An 18456-nucleotide genomic window follows, 5' to 3' on the forward strand; every position below is an offset into this window, starting at 1 on the left:
TGTACCACTGCTTTCTTATCAATTAGTCTGCTGATGGACATCTAGGTTGCTTCCATGTTCTAGCTGTTGTAAACAGTGCTGCAATGAACATTGGGGCACACGTGTCTCTTTCAATTCTGGTTTCCTCTTGTGTATTCCCAGCAGTGGGATTGCTGGTTCGTATGGCAGTTCCATTTCCAGTTTTTTAAGGAATCTCCACACTGTTCTCCATAGTGGCTGAACTAGTTTGCATTCCCACCAACAGTGTAAGAGGGTTCCCTTTTCTCCACACCCTCTCCAGCATTTATTGCTTCTAGACTTTGGGATTGCTGCCATTCTGACTGGTGTGAAATGGTACCTCACTGTGGTTTTGATTTGCATTTCTCTGATAAAGAGTGATGTTGAGCATCTTTTCATGTGTTTGTTAGCCATCTGTATGTCTCCTTTGGAGAAATGTCTCTTTAATTCTTTGGCCTATTTTTTGATTGGGTCATTCATTTTTCCAGTATTGAGGTGTATGTGCTACTTGTATATTTGGGAGGTTAATTCTTTATCAGTTGTTTCAGTTGCTATCATTTTCTTCCATTCTGAAGGCTCTTTTTTCACCTTGCTTATAGTTTTGTTCATTATGAAAAAGCTTTTAAGTTTATTTAGGTCCCATTTGATTAATTTTCCTTTAATTTCCATTACTCTGGGAGGTGGGTCATAGAGGATCTTGCCATGATTTATGTCAGAGAGTATTCTGCCTATGTTTTCCTCTGGGAGGTTTATAGTTTCTGGCCTTACATTTAGATCTTTGATCCATTTTGAGTTTATTTTTGTATATGGTGTTAGAAAGTGTTCTAGTTTCCCCTAAAGTTAAGAAAAAGACATGGGTGCCCACTCTTACCAGTACTATTCAACATAGTTTTAGCCACAGCAATCAGAGAAGGAAAAGAAAAAAAAAAAAGGAATCTGGATAAGAAAAGAATAAGCAAAACTCTGTTTGCAGAAGACATGATGCTCTAATAGAAAACCATAAAGACAACACCAGAAAATTACTGGGGCTAACCAATGAATAAAATAAAGTTGCAGGATATAAAATTAATACACATAAATTCCTTGCATTCCTATACACTAACAATGAGATAACAGAAAGAAAAATTAGGGAAACAATCACATTCACCATTGCAACAAAAATAATAAAATACTTATGAATAAATTTATCTAAATAAACAAAAGACCTATATATAGAAAAGTATAAAACACTGCTGAAAGAAATCAAAGTTGACTCAAATAGATAGAGGAATATACCATGTCCATGCATTGGAAGATCAATATGAAAATGAGTATATTACCCAAATCAATCTATAGATTCAATGCAATTTCTATCAAGCTACCAATGGTATTTTCCACAGAACTAGAACAGATAATGTCAAATTTTGCATGGAAACACAAAATACTTCGAATATCCAAAGCAATCTTGAGAAAGAAAAATGGGACGGCAGGAATCAACCTGCCTGACTTCAGATTATACTACAAAGCTACAATTATCAACACAGTATGGTAATGGCACAAAGACAGAAAATAGATCAACAGACCAAAATAGAAAGTCCAGGGGTGAATCCACGCATCTATGGACAATTTATCTTTGACAAAGGAGGCAGTAATATACAATGGAAAAAAGACAATATCTTTAACAAGAGACCCTGAGATGTCATTGGTCTCATCCTGAAAAGTTTTTATAAGTTTCTTTTCCCAGAGAACCTCAAATCAAGTTAGTACTATCAGTGTTGTGGACTTCCCCATGCAATTGAATTAATCTCTTGGCTTTGTCACAGATGTGACATACATGGTCCTCTCTAGATCCCAGAGGATCAACATCATTTGTATTTATGAGGCATAGGTGACAGCAGCAAGAGCATATTGTAAAGTACTAGTGAATGCACCATTCAATGCAGGAGATGCAGGTTGGATCCCTTGGAGGAGGAAATGGCAACCCACTCCAGTATTCTTCCCTGGGAAATCCCATGGACAGAGGAGCCTGGCTGGCTACAGTTCATGGGGTTACTAAGAGTCAGACATGACTGACCACACAGACACACACAGAGACACACAGACACACAGACACAGGCACACACACACACACACACACACACAGTGAATTGTTTACTTTTAGAAGTATGACTTTAGCATCCCACATGGTAACTACCCTTCCTCCATATGAGTGAACAGCCTGTCTATTGAACAGACTATCAGTATTTATCCTCAGTTCTACAGAGGAAGGGGTACACACATGGAAGACACACAACCAATGGTCACAAGGTAAGCATCAGTTAGTATCAGTCACTAATTAGTTTGGAATTGATACACAGGGTTCAACCTGAGACTCACACATAAGTCCATGCTCAGATACACAATTCAGAACTTCTTTAAGAAGGGTCCCAATGCAATAATCCTTTCAGTATATGCCAACTGGCTATACTGATTTTTGTTGGTCAAACTTTAGCAGGCACTCACAAATGCAGCACAAAGAAGCAAGGTCAAAACCAGATGGCAGTAGCTAAAAGTGCATGTTGACCAGCATACAGCAGAGCCAGTTTGAAAGTCAGATAGAAAAGGCACCTGGCAGTAAGGGACAGCATCTCAGTATTCCCCTCTTGGGACCAATTCCTGTCATCACTCCACAGAGACAAGATGGATCCTTCAAACAAAATTTGGTTGGGATGTCAAGACTGATGACACATATCCCCAGAGAATATGAAAATAATTATCACTCATGTAATGAGTTTTTCTGGAGAGAGCAGAACAAGCTCTCAAGCAGGTTCAAGAATGGCTTAAGAGAACAGAGGAAGGAGACAGGCTAAACTTTTATGGTGGAAAAAGGGGATAAAGCTGGAGAGTTTCACACATAGATCAGGGCTTGGATGGTCTGAACTTCCTTTTGGCCCACAAAAGAGTACCTGCACTTTCTTATCAGATATAGGTAAGTAGAGGAAGAGGTGTGGTAGGGTTCTTTTATAGAAAAATGTGATGTAAATTCAAGGTTTTTAGCACAGTTTTGAATTCTAGTAAACATTAAAACCAAGCTTCTCATATTGTTTTCAGTTAAACTGCTTTCCACTAGCTTTGTTGTTGTTGTTCAGTTGCTCAGTCATGTCCATCTCTTTGCAACCCCATGGACTGTAGCATGCCAGGCTTCCCTGTCCTTCACCATCTCCTGGGTTTTTCTCAGACTCATGTCCCTTGAGTCAGTGATGCCATCCAACTATCTCATCCTCTGTTTCCCTCTTCTGCTGCCTTACATCTTTCCCAGCATCTGTGTCTCTTCCACTGATTCAGTTCTTTGCATCAGGTGGGCAAAGTGCTGGAGTTTCAGCTTCAGCATCAGTCCTTCCAATGAACATTCAGGACTGATTTCCTTTATGATTGACAGGTTTGATCTCCTTGCAGTCCAAGGGTCTCTCAAGAGTCTTCTCCAACACCACAGTTCAAAAGTATCAATTCTTTGGCATTCGGCTTTCTTTATGGTCCAACATGCACATGTATCCATGACTACAGGAAAAACCATAGTTTTAACTAGAGAGACCTTTGTGAGAAAAGTAATGTCTTTGCTTTTAATATGCTGTGTAGTTTGGTCATAAGTTTTCTTCCAAAAATGAAGCTTCTTAACATCCAGTGACTGTATACAGTCACTGTCTGCAATTATTTTGGACTCCAATAAAATAAAGTCTGAGACTGGTTCCATTGTTCCCCACCTATTTGCCACGAAGTGATGGGACCAGATGCCATGATCTTCGTTTTTTGAATGTTGAGTTTTAAGCCAGCTTTTTCACTCTCCTCTTTCACTTTCATCAAGAGGCTTTTTAGTTCCTCTTCGGTTTTTACCATAAGGGTGGTGTCATCTGCATATATGAGGTTATTGATATTTCTCCTGGCAATCTTGATTCCACTTTATGCTTCATCCAGCCTGGTGTTTGCATGATATACTCTGCATTTAAGTTAATTAAGCAGGGTGACAATATACAGTCTCAATGTAGTCCTTTCCCAATTTGAAACCAGTCTGTTGTTGCATGTCTGGTTCTACCTGTTGCTACTTGATCTGCACACAGATTTCTCAGGAGGCAAGTAAGGTGGAAGGTACTTCCATCTGTTTAAGAATTTTCCACAGTGTGTTGGATTCCACACAGTCAAAGTCTTTGATGTAGCCAATAAAGCAGAAGTAGATTGTTTTTCTTGAATTCTCTTGTTTTTTTTTTTTTTTCTATGATCCAGCAGATGCTAGCAATTTGATCTCTGATGCTTCTGTCTTTTTAAAATCCAGCTTGAACATCTGGAGTGTCTTCATTCACGTACTGCTGAAGCCTAGCTTGGAGAATTTTGAGCATTACTTGGCCAGCATGTGAGATGAGTACATTTGTGCATTAGTTTGGACATTCTTTGGCCATTGCCTTTCTTTAAGATTGGTATGAAAACTGACCTTATCCAGCCCTGAGGCCACCACAGAGTTTTCCAAATTTGCTGGCATATTGAGTGCAGCACTTTCACAACATCAAATTTTAGGATCTGAAATAGCTCATCTGGAAATCCATCACCTCCACCAGCTTTGTTCATAGTGATGCTTCCTGGGGCCCACTTGACTTCTCATTCCAGGATGTCTAGCTCTAGGTGAGTGATCACACCCTAGAGGTTATCTGGGTCATGAAGATCTTTTTTGTATAGTTCTTTTGTGTATTCTGTCTGCTTTTTCCACTTCTTAATATATCCTGCTTTCTTAGGTCCATACCGTTTCTGTCCTTCATTGTGCCCATATTTGCATGAAATATTTCCTTGGAATCTGTAGTTTTCTTGATGAGATCTCTAGTCTGTCCCATTCTATTGTTTTCCTCTATTTCTTTGCATCAATCACTTAGGGAGGCTTTCTTATCTCTCCTTGCTATTCTTTGGGACTCTGCATTTAGACAGGCACATCTTTCCTTTTCTCCTCTGTCTTTTGCTGCTCTTCTTTTCTCAGCTATTTGTAAGGCCTCCTCAGACAGCCATTTTGCCTTTTTGCATTTCTTTTTCTTGGGCAAGGTCTTGATCACCATCTACTCTACATCATCACAAACCTCCATCCTTAGTTCTTGAGGCACTCTATCAGATCTAATCCCTTGAATTTATTTGTCACATCCACTGCTGTATTATTGTAAGGGATTTGATTTAGGTCATACCTGAATGACCTAGTGGTTTTCCCTACTTTCTTCAACTTAAGTCTGAATTTTTTTTGCAATAAGGACTTCATGATCTGAGCCACAGTCAGATCGGGAGCTCATTGTTTGCCATCATATGAAAACCCAGTTTTCCCAGTGCAGTTTACTAAACAGATCATTGTTTCACCACTGATTTGGAAATCCAGCTTTCATGGAAAATAAGCATACCAAAGTTTCTATTTGAATTCTCAGATATAACAGATAGATCAATTTTCTCTCATAGCAGATAATCTTATACTACTGTAATTGGATACAACAATATCCCATGTAAATTTCTCAGCCTATCCTAGTCTGATGTATTTATTATTTCAGATGAGCATGTTTAGTTTATCAGTTTTTCATTGGCTGTTCTAAAATACTCAAAGAATTTCAAAACTATGAAAACTCTTGGTCTAAATAAACAAGTGAATAATAGTTAACATACTACCTTCATCTATTTACCATTTATTTAGAGCCATGTACAAAAAGATGTTTATAAAAAGTGTGCATATCAAAGGGAGTTTTCAGTTTTTAGTGCTTAGGTTCCTCTTTTTAAATGTTCATCATTGTACTTTGAGTATGTAACAATAAAAATGTTAAATGATTTTAAGCTCAACCTTTTCTAAAGCAAACATTAAAAAGCAGGGGACATGATCTAGTATATGCAGAATGATTTGAATATTCACTCCTCCAGGAGCAGTTCATCAATGATGAATTGAGCAGTGACCATAATATTGAGTCTCGTGTGTTGGGACTACAGAGATGAATGACATATGCTTGTCCTTGTATATTGTATATTGGGGAAGACGAATAGCTACATGAAAATTTCTAATACAAAAAGGCAATTGTTTTAATATAAGTATCTGTAAGACCACAGGAGCAATGGACTCTGCTGGCATTGGTGGCAGAGAGGCTTCAGGGAGGAAGCACTATTTGAGTTTAGCCTTAAAGAATGAGGACACTTTTATCACTCCGTAGCCCCAGGTGGGGAACAGAAAGCAATTCCTTCAGAGGAAGGACACATACAGTCCTACTTCACTTTATGGAGAAGGCACTAAACTTCTTATTACTCACCGTTTTAAATGATGTTAATGTGGAAAGATGGGCAAATATCAGAGACCAAAAAGAAAAAGTTAAAGCATCAAGGGAACAACGGACTTTGGGAGAGTCCTGATCAGGAAGTAATAAAATGAGAATGCACTTTGAAAAATGAAGGAGACTTTTCTGAAGAAAGAACTCAAAGCTGCATTTTACTGGAAGAAAACAACTGTGAATGAAGTCTGATTAAGCTCAGCATGTTATGTTTGCAGGTAAGGAAGAAATACGGGTTACTGTTCATTTAGGACCCATGAAAAAATTTAGAGGAAAGGGGGTAGGTATTCCAGAAATGATTCATTAGGTACAAAGAGAAGGTTAGAGATCATATACTATTACCAATTATTAAATAAATTAATCATAAGCCATAGACAGACACTTATTATCTAAAGGTACCAGAATGCCTAACCTCTGAGAGAAGGCACCCAAAATATTGTGTCTTCAAGGATAAAACAAGGGCTCATGATTCATGAGTTAACAGTAGCTAACACATGTTAGGTTTGGGAGACAGGGGGAGAACAAAGCAAGAATATGTATGTACATATGTATGGCATGTACATATTTATATTATAAATAGAAACATAAGGGATTTAATCATATGCTTATTATTGTTCTAATATAATGTCAGATGTTTTACATACTTTGCTCCATTCAATCCCAGAATGATGCATGCTATCATCATTCCCATTTTACAGATGAGAAAGCTAAATGTTATAGAAGTTAAGAAACTTACTCAAGGTCAAATAGCTTTTAGGTGGTGAAGCTATAAATTGAGATTGGACTTCAAATCCTGTGGTCCCAACTGCTCAAATAGATAGTGTTATATTACCTGTGCTACAACCATAGTTTCAGTCATCATCATATCATACTTGTGTAGTACCAAGAGCCTGACACTCCTCTGATCCTACACAGTTCACAACATTCAGCGAAATTTCTAAAACAGAAATCAGACTCTATCAATTTCCTTTATCAAACCATCTAGTGGCTCTCCACTGCCCATAAGATAAAATCCAGGCTCTTAGCCCACAAGTCCCTACAAGATCTCATTTCTGCCTCTCCAACCTCAATCTTTTATCTCTGTTCTGCCCCTCTCTGACTGCACTCCAGTTACACTCAACCCTTTGCAGTTCCTCAACAAGCTGTTCTTATTCTCGCCTCATGACATGGCTACTTGCTCTTCTACCTAAAATGCTCTTCTAACACAACTGACTGTATCTCATTCTTCAAATCTTGATTTAGATATCAACTCCTCAAAGAAGGTTTCCCCACACCATTTAGCCAAAGCAGCTCTCCTCTGCCATTGAACCATCCCATTGCCCATGAAAATAGAAATTACTTGATGCCAGGAACTATTGACTTTATGTCCTTCAGTGTAAATCTAGAACCAAGAACAATATCTGACTCAAGAAATATTTGTTTCCTGAAATACTGGTATCTTTCTTAAAGTATCATACTCATATGTATATATACATATACATACACACACACACACACACACACACACACACATATATATATATTCCCATTTACCCATGATGTTTGTTTGATAACTAAAACATTGCATGGTTAATTTAGCTTGGACTTGTTTATAGAAGCTGTTATGGCACCTTCAGCATGAGACCAGTAAAGGAGATGAGTGTTCCGTTGAATATCTTGTTCAGCAGCTAGTACTGTGTATTCTCAAAAGTAACATGAATGTCTGGGTTTCTCTCAATATATAGGACTCCAAACAGGATAAGCAGTGTCATGGTGAGACATTGTATTGTGACTTTAATATGTGCAAGAGATGTGTGACCTTGATTTATATTTTGGGTATAATCTTTCAGGAGGCAAGAGATTCTGTGAGTTCTTTACCCTAAATGAGAAAACCTTTGATAGGAATTGTTTGACTTGGCCGCAGTAGATGGTCAACCCATTGGCAGTGGCTCAAAGATCTATAAAGGTGTGAAGATGAGGCCAATTGTTGGCCAACACATACTTTGCTAAGGTAACTGCCTAAAGTTTGAACATCTGATTTGACCTTTGGTTCAGTCCTTTATCAGGAATATTCTGATTAAGACATGAAAACTGGCAACTCTCAAGCAAGCCCCATCAAGTGTGATAGTGACGATAACATTGGTTATCGGTTATTGGTGAATGAACTCCCTTTGGTTTTCACTGTGTTGATCCTAAGGTGATTTGCTAGTGTCCAAGGGCTCTAAGAGATGAACTCTTGTAGCTATGTGGCATCTGACAGGGGGCTGAGCACAGGGGAAAATACCTTCTCCTGAAGATAGGATATGCAGAGAGCCCAGGTTCAGCTCCCTCCTGTAGCAAGGAGGCCTCACTAGCTATGCTGAGCTTACAGAGTGCTAATTCCATAATCAAAGGCCAAATGGGCAGCTTGATATGGAGGGCCATAGGTTCAAGACCTGAGATAGTCTATATTTCCAAGCAAGCCCAGCATGTACCCACAATTGCTACACTAAGGGCATACAGCACTGGGCAAAGGTGGACAGTTCCTTGTATTAGAAGCCCATGAAACTAATGGCCATCACTGATGGGAGAGGCACTCCAAGATACATGAAAGAAGGTTGCCAAAGCTTGCACAGTGAAGAAGTCTCAGGGACACTAATAGGAGTGCCTCTTCTATGGCAATTTAGGCAGATTTTAGAACCTTTTGACACACAGAGCCTCATTCAAGGTGGACTCTTTGGAAGTTACCAAGCAAAAAATTGTGTATATGAGGAAATGTTGCCTCTAGAATGTAAAACTGCCTAAAATATGTTGGGTTTGTTTTAACAATATGGGTAAAGTCTAAAAGATGTTTCTCGACACAATCAAGATTAGAACAGTCCTCCACTTATCAGAGAATTTTCAGGAACTTAACTGAAGTGGTGAGACCATGTACTATGTGTGTCATAGTAATCTCCTCAAAGGAGGATGTCATTAGTGTTAGGTCCTAATTGTGTACCTGGAAAAAGCTACGGCTGATGAAAATATTGCCTACAAAGACAATGGCAGGTGTGGACGCTGGGCCCACTGAATAGACAGCTGAAGGTGTATCATGTTCCTTTTAAGGTGAAGGTTAAATGCAGCTGAGAGGCTGTTGAAATTGGCACTGAAAAGAGCATACTAGCCAAATGATTTGCTATGATGACAAAGTATTTACCAATTATTTGGTAGAAGCAGTATTTTCAAAGATATACATGGAGCTCTAGTGAGTGGGGACAAGACACCAAAGGTACAACTTCACACTGAGGCACTGGTCTTATTTTCAGGTTTAAGATCAATTAAAATTTGTCTGTTAAGTGCTGCAGTTCAGTTCAGTTCATTTCAGTCGCTCAGTTGTGTCCAACTCTTTGCGACCTGATAGACTGCAGCACACCAGGCTTCCCTGCCCATCACCAACTCCCAGAGCTTCCTCAACCTCATGGCCAAAGAGTCCATAAGATGCCATACTACCATCTTATCATCGACCCTTTCTCCTCCTGCCTTCAATCTTTTCCAGCATCAGGGTCTTTTCCAGTGAGTCAGTTCTTTGCATCAAATGACCAAAGTACTGGAGTTTCAGCTTCAGCATCAGTCCTTCCAATGAATATGCAGGACTGATTCCTTTGTGATTGACTGGTTTGACGTCCTTGCAAGTACAAGGGACTCTCAAGAGTCTTCTCAAACATCACAGTTTAAAAGCACCAATTCTTAGGCACTCAGCTTTCTTTCTGAGCAGGGATATCCACAGCTTTTCTAAATAGGTCTCATACAATGGGTTTCAATCTAGGAAGACCCTGCTTTCATTTAGATTGAATCATTTTAAAAACTGAAGTGAAAAATGTGATTGTAACTAAGGGGAAAGTTCCAAGGGTCTCACATTTTTAATGCTGGTTATATATAGGGGCCAAAGACTTAATTTTATTACTCATTGGGTCAGATTATCCACACGTACTAGAGGATATTTGGAGGTCTTGGATGTTTTGACTATGGGAAATATAGGCAAGGCAGAAATTAGTGGTTAAGGTTAGTTGTATCTGTTTCAATTTCAGGTTCCTTTCTTCCCTGGATGTTTTTATCAACTTCCCCAAAGGTGGGCCAGAAGAGAAACAGAATTGATGAAGCTTAAAAACTCAATTGTCAACATCAAAAGTGGAATCTGATTATTACACAGGGCCACCACTCCTACCTCACCCCTCTCCCTAGATGGGACCTCTGAAACACCCAGAAATAGCAAGTCCTTTTCCTCCTCACAAGTGGGATACAGCGTTCAGGAAGAAATCTTCAGTGATCAGAAGTCTTCAGTTTTCAGTGTTCAGTCTTCACCCAGTCCTCATTCCTAGAGGCTGGTCTGGGCCCCAGACCGAAAGGATGCCACCTCCCTCCCTTCTCAAACTCCTGACCCTGCCCTTTCTTCCCTCCCCATTATCAAAAACCAGATACACACATATCTTTTTACAGCTTATTGATATTTTAATCCTCAACATCTCAGTACTTTGGTCTCTACAGAGAGTATCTTCGCTGTATGTTTGATCCCTGCACAAATGACTATTCTGCCAGTGCTCTTCCTGGAGTGACAGCAGATTGCTCAAGGTCTTGGGACCCAGGTGGGCACAGGGGGGCACTCGGAGAATTGTCAGGAGAATTATTGGAAGAATCCTCCAGGTTTTCCTCATCCGCCACTGGCTGATTTTTGTTCTTCCTTTAATTCCTTGGGTGGTGGTAGAAGACTAGTATTGTTGATTTCTTCCCTTTCTTATTCATTCCTGCATTCTGCTGAATAGTTGATTTTACCTTCCTCATGAGCTTTCATATCTGGTAAGAAAATAAAGTCATCCAGAAAGACATTAGTGAAGGAGGATGAGAAGGAGAACTTTGAGAAGATGGGTGGCACAAGATGGATCTTGTGCCAGGCAAGGGCAGGGTAAGTCTTGGGTGCAGGATGAAGAGGAGGAACATGAGTAGGGTAATCTGACCTTCTCACTGTCCAAGCCCTTGATTGATCAGACATCTTTCTCTTCCTTTGTTTAGCAATTGATGCTTGTTGCTCCAAACTTACACTGTCTATCTTAATCTCTAACTCCTCCTCCTTCACTTCCTCAATTAGGTCTGCCATGGTGAAGCAACAATGGCTTACACCAAGGTTCCTGGCCTCTCTATATATACCTTCCCAGGACAATGAAGAGCCACAACCATCAGCTTTGATTGGTCAGCAAAAATATCCTCCGGCAAATGGTAGCCCTTACATGGATTGACATCACAAAGCAACACCCTTGAAAATCCATGAGAGGGGAAGGGTGCAGAGGAGTCTAGGTGCTCTGGTCTGAGAAATGGAGTGCTTCATCAGTGCCCATTAAAGAACCTTTCCAAGTTGGTTTTCTACTCTTCCTCATCTTGTCTGGTTCAATTCTTGTGGTGTACATGTCAGAGAGCGAGTGTTCCCGCCAAACCATTCATCATGGCCACCCTCATTCTGTTTAATTCTGTTGTCTTCCAGATCTCAACATCTAGTATTTTGTGGGTTTTTTTAAATAAAACTTTTTACTTTAGATGTTTTAGATTTATGGAATAATTGTGAAGAATATATTTGTATACTCCACAACCAATTCCCCTTATTAGCATTGTACATTAGTATGGAATTAGTTCAACTTCGTGAAGCAACAATGAAACAGTATTATTAACTAAAGTGTGGACTTTAACAGATTTCCTTGCTTATGACCTAATGTTCTTTTGCTGTCCCAGTATCCCATCCAGTATACTACACTAAATTTAGTTATTCCATGTTATGCCTTTTTAGGCTCCTCTTTGCTGTGACAATTTTTTAGATTTGTTTCTGAGGACCTTGACAATTGGCAGTTATGCATGTTGGTTTTTAAATTAGATCCTGAGATGTTATTGATCTTATCCTGATAAGTTTTTATAAGTTTCTTCTTCCAAGGAACCTCAAATCAAGTTAGTACTATTGGTGTTGTGGACTTTCCCATGGCAATAGTTGAATTAGCCTCTCAGCTTTGTCACAGAAGTGACACACATGTTCCTCTCTGGAGCCTAGAGAATCAAGATCATTTGTATTTATAAGGCATACGTGGCAGCAGCAGGAGCATTTTGTAAAGTACTAGTGAATGTGCCTTCCAATGCGCAAGATGCAGGAGACATGGGTTGGATCCCCTGGAGGAGGAAATGGCAACCTGCTCCAGTATTCTCCCCTGGAAAATTCCATGGACAGAGGAGCCTGGCTGGCTAAAGTTCATGAGGTCACAGAGAGTCAGACATGATTGCCCACACACACACACACAGGCACACTCACACAGAGTCATTTACGTTTAGAAGTATGAATTCAGCATCCCACATAGCAACTACTCTTCCTCCATATGAATGGCCATCCTGTCTATTGAATGGACTATCAGTTTTTCCTGCCCAGAGGATCAAGATCATTTGCATTTATGAGGCATAGGTGACAGCTGCAGGAGCACTTTGTAAAATACTAGTGAATGCACATGCCAATGCAGGAGATTCAGGAGACGTAGGTTGACTAAACTGATATATGTTGGTCAAACTTAGCAGACACTCAAATGCATCAAAAAGAAGCAAGGTCAAAGAACAAGCTAGCCAGAGTGCAGTAGCTCACAGTGCCTGTTCACCAGCACATAGCAGATCCAGTTCAAAAGCCAAAGAAGAGAGAAAAGACACCTGGTGGTATGGGACAGCATCTCAGTATTCTGCTCTTGGGACCAATTCCTGCCATTACTCCACAGAGACAACATGGATCCTTCAACCAAAATTTGGTTTCCATGTCGAGACTGATATCCAATACCCCCAGAGAGTATGAAAATAATCATCACTCACATAATGAGTTCTTCTGGAGAGAGCAGAGCAAGCTCTCAAGCAGGTTCAAGGATGGCTTAAGAGAACAGAGGAAGGAGACTGGTGAATATAGGGGTGGATATAGGGGATAGATGATAAAGCATCTGCCTGCAATGTGGGAGACCCAGGTTCGATTCCTGGGTCAGGAAGATCCCCTGGAGAAGGAAATGGCAATCCACTCCAGCACTCCTGCCCGGAAAATCCCCTGGATGAAGGAGCCTGATAGGCTACAGTCCATGGGGTTGCAGAGAGTCGGACACGACTGAGCAACTTCACTTTCACTTTCATAGTGGATAAAGCTGGAGAGTTCCACACATAGGTCAGGAAATTGGACGGTCTGAACTACCTTTTGGCCCAAAGAAGAGAATACCTGGGCTTTCTTATCAGGGAAAGAGGTATGTGTGGTAGGGTTCTTTTATAGAAAAATGTGATGTAAATTCAAGGTTTTTAGCACAGTTTTGAATTCTAATAACCATTAAAACCAAGCTTCTCATATTGTTTTCAGGTAAACTGCTCTCCACTAGCTTTGTTGTTGTTGTTCAGTTGCTCAGTCATGTCCATCTCTTTGTGACCCCATGGACTGTAGCGTGCCAGGCTTCCCTGTCCTTCACCATCTCCTGGAGTTCACCCAAACTCATGTCCTTTGAGTTGGTGATTCCATCCAACCATCTCATCCTGTGTTGTCCCCTTCTCCTCCTGCCTTCCATCTTTCTCAGCATCAAGGTTTTTCCAATGAGTCGGCTCTTCTCCTCAGGTGGCCAAAGAATTGGAGCTTTAGCTTTAGCATCAGTTCTTCCAATGAATATTCAGGGTTGATTTTCTTTAAGATTGACTGGTTTGATCTCCTTGATGTCCAAATGACTCAAGAGTCTTCTCCAGCATCACAGTTCAAAGGCATTAATTCTTTGGCACTCAGTCTTTTTTACTATCCAGCTCTCCCCACGCATTCAATGGGAAAACCATTGCTTTGACTATACAGGTCTTTGTGGGAAAGTGATCTCTCTGCTTTTTAACTCTGTCTAGGTTTGTCATTGCTTTACTTCCAAGGAGAAAGTGTCTTTTAAGTTCATGGCTTCAGTCACCACCCATAGTAATTTTGGATCCCAAGAAAATAAAGTCAGTCACTGTTTCCATTGTTTGCCCATCTATCTATCATGAAGTAATAGGACCAGTGACTATACAGAAAAGAGACAGACACAAATGAGTGACTGAACTGAACTGATGGAACCAGATGCTATGATGTTAGGTTTTTTTAATATAAATTTATTTATTTTAATTGGATGTTAATTATTTTAAAATATTGTATTGGTTTTGCCACATTTTTTGAATGTGCTTTAAGCCAGCTTTTTCACTCCTTTCAACTTAATCAAGAGGCTTTCTAATTCCTCTTCGCTTTCTGCCATAACATGGTACCATCTGCATCAGTTCAGTCACTAAGTCATGTTCAACTCTTTGGGATCCCATGCACTACAGCATGCCAGGTTTCCCTGTCCATCACCAACTTCTGGACCTTGCTCAAACTCATGTCGATCGAGTTGGTGATACCATCCAACCATCTCATCCTCTGTTGTCCCCTTCGCCTCCTGCCTTACATCTTTCCCAGCATCAGTGCCTTTTCTAATGAGTCAGTTCTTTGCATCAGCTGGCCAAAATTTTGGAGTTTCAGTTTCAGCATCAGTCCTACCAATGAATATTCAGGACTGATTTCCTTTACGATTGACTGTTTTGATCTCCTTGCAGTCCCAGGGACTCTCAAGAGTCTTCTCCAACCCACAGTTCAAAACTATCAATTCTTTGGCCCTCAGCTTTCTTTATGGTCAAACTCTCACATCCATACAAGACTATTGAAAAAACAATAGCTTTGACTAGATGGAACTTTGTCAGCAAATAATGTCTCTGCTTTTTAATATGTTGTCTAGGTTGGTCATAGCTTTTCTTCCAACAGCAAGTATCTTTTAATTTCATGGCTAGAGTCACAATCTGCTGTGATTTGGGAGCCCAAGAAAATAAAGTCTGAGACTCTTCCCATTGTTTCCCCTTCTATTTGCCATGACGTATTGGGACTGGATGCCATGATCGTTGTTTTTTGAATGTTTGGTTTTAAGCCAGCTTTTTCATTCTCCTCTTTCACTTTCATCAAGAGGCTCTTTAATTCCTCTTTGCTTTCTGCCGTAAGGGTGGTGTCATCTGCATATTTGAGGTTATTGGTTATTGCTATTTTTCCCAGCAGTCTTGCTCCCAGCTTCTGCTTCATTCAGCCCAGCGTTTCACATGATGTACTCTGCACATAAGTTCAAAAAGCAGGTAACGATATACAGCCTTGATGTACTCTATATATCCACCCCATTGTTCCATGTCCTGTTCTAACTGTTGCTTCGACCTGCATACAGATTTCTCAGGAGGCAGGTAAGGCTGTCTGGTATTCCCACCTGTTCAGGAATTTTCCATAGTTTGTTTTGATCCACACAAAGGTTTGGCGTAGTCAATAAAGCAGAAGTAGATGGCTTTATGGAACTCTCCTGCTTTTTCTCTGATCCAACTGATGTTGGCAATTCGATCTCTGGTTCCTCTGCCTTTTCTAAATCCAGCTTGAACATCTGGAAATCTTCTGTTCATGTGTGCTGCTGAAGCTTAGCTTTGAGAATTTTGAGCATTACTTTGCTAGTATGTGAGATGAGTGCAATTGTGCAGTAGTTGGAATATTCTTTGGCATTGCCTTTCTTTGGGATTGGAATGAAAATTCACCTTTAGTTCCTATTTGCTTTCTTCCTATAGAAAGTGAATGGAATATCTGAAGTTGTTGATATTTCTCCTGGCAATCTTAATTCTACCTTGTGATTCATCAAGCCCAACATTTCACATGATGCATTCTGCATATACATTAAATAGGCAGGGTGACAATATACAGCCTTGAAGTATTCCTTTCTCAATTTTGAACCATTGTTCCAGTCCTTGGTTCCATGTCCAGTTTTAACTGTTGCTTCTTGACCTGCATACAGGTTTCTCAGGAGGCAGGAAAGGTGGTCTGTTATTCCCATCTCCTTAAGAATTTTCCACAGTCTGTTGTTATCCACATAGTCAAAGGCTTTAGCATAGTCAGTGAACCAGAAGCATATAATTTGTTTTTTTTTTCTTTTTTAATTCCCTTCCTTTTTCAATGATCCAATAAATGTTGGCAATTTGATCTCTGATTCCTCTGCCATTTCTAAATCCAGCTTGTACATCTGGAAGTTCTTGTTCACATATTTTTGAAGCCTTGCTTGGAGAATTTTGAGCATGACCTTGCTAGCATGTGAGATGAATTCAATTGTACAGTGGAGATCTTTCTGACCCTGGGATTAACCCAGGTCTCCGATATTGCAGGCAGATTCTTTACCGTTTGAGCCAGCATGGAAGCCTCAATTTTAAGGTAGTTTGAACATTCTTTGGCATTGTCTTTCTCTGTCATTGGAGTGAAAACTGACGTTTTCCAGTCCTGTGGCCATTGATGAGTTTTCCCAAAATGCTGACATATTGAGTGCAACACTTTCATAGCATCATCTTTTAGAATTTGAAATAGCTCAGCTGGAAGTCCATCACCTCCACTAGCTTTGTTCATAGTAATGCCTGCTAGGATCCAGTTAATGTCACACTCCAGTATGTCTGACTCTAAGCGAGTAACCACACCATTGTGGTTATTCAAGTCATTAAGACCTTTTTAGTACAGTTCTTCTGTGTATTATAGCCACTTCTTCTTAATCTCTTATGCTTGTTAGGTCCTTACCTTTCTTTTTTAATATAAATTTATTTATTTTAATTGGAGGCTAATTACTTTACAATATTGCACTGGTTTTGCCGTACGTCAACATGAATCCACCTTTTCTGTCTTTTATAATGATCATGTTTGCATGAAACGTTCTCTTGGTGTATCTAATTTTCTTGAAGAGATCTCTAGTCTTTCCCATTCTATTATTTTCCTCTATTTCTTTGCATTGTACACTTAAGAAGGCTTTATCTCTCCTTGCTATTCTGTGGAACTCTGCATTCAGATGGGTATATCTTTCCTTTTCTCCTTTGCCTTTAGCTGTTCTTTTTTCAGCTATTTGTAAGGCTTCCTCAGACAGCCATTTTAACTTTTTGCATTTGTTTTCCCTTGCAGATGGTCTTGAGGAACACTTCCTGTACAATGTCATGAACCTTCATCCATAGTTCTTCAGGCACTCTGTCTATCAGATCTAATCCCTTGAATCTATTTGTCACTCCCACTGTATAATCTAAAGGATTTGATTTAGATCATACCTGAACAGCCTATTGGTTTTCCCTACTTTCTTCAATATAAGTCTGGATTTTGCAATAAAGAACTCATGATCTGAGCCACAGTCAGCTCCATGTCTTATTGTTTGCTGACTGTATAGAGCTTCTCCATATTCAGCTGTGAAGAATATAATCAATTTGACTTTGGTATTGACCATCTGTTGATGTCCACATGTAGAGTTATCTCTTGGGTTGTTAGAAGGTGTTTGTTATGAAAGTGTGTCTCAGTACCAAGTATAAAATATTTCTTTTATGAAACTGGCTTATTTATATATTTTGTTTACTGTGAATCTTGTGTCTATCTTTGTATTAAATGTTTTTTAAATAATTTATTTATTTTAATTGCAGGCTAATTACTTTACAATATTGTAATGGTTTTGCCACATAATGACATGAATCAGCCATGGTGTACATGTGTTCCCCGTCCTGAACCCCCCTCTCACCTCCCTCCCCATACCATCCCTCTGGGTCATCCCAGTGCACAAGCCCCAAGCAACCTGTATCCTCCATCGAACCTGGACTTGCTATTCGTTTCTTGTATGATATTATACATGTTTCAATGCCATTCTCCCAAATCATCCCACCCTCTCCCTCTCCCACAGAGTCCAAAAGACTGTTCTATACATCTGTGTCTCTTTTGCTGTCTCACATACAGGGTTATCATTACCATCTTTCTTAATTCCATATATATGCATTAGTATACTGTATTGGTATTTTTCTTTCTGGCTTACTTCACTCTTTATAATAGGCTCCAGTTTCATCCACCTCTTTAGAACTGATTCAAATGTATTCTTTTTAATGGCTGAGTAATACTCCATTGTGTATATGTACCACAGATTTCTTATCCATTCATCTGCTGATGGACATCTAGATTGCTTCCGTGTCCTGGCTGTTATAAACAGTGCTGCGATGAACATTGGGGAACAGGTATCTCTTTCAATTCTGGTTTACTTGGTATATATGCTCAGGAGTGAGATTTCTAGGTCATATGGCAGTTCTATTTCCAGTTTTTAAAGGAATCTCCACACTGTTCTCCATAGTGGCT

This window comes from Oryx dammah, unplaced genomic scaffold (assembly GCF_014754425.2).
Source record: "Oryx dammah isolate SB20612 unplaced genomic scaffold, SCBI_Odam_1.1 HiC_scaffold_23, whole genome shotgun sequence".
Taxonomy (NCBI): domain Eukaryota; kingdom Metazoa; phylum Chordata; class Mammalia; order Artiodactyla; family Bovidae; genus Oryx; species Oryx dammah.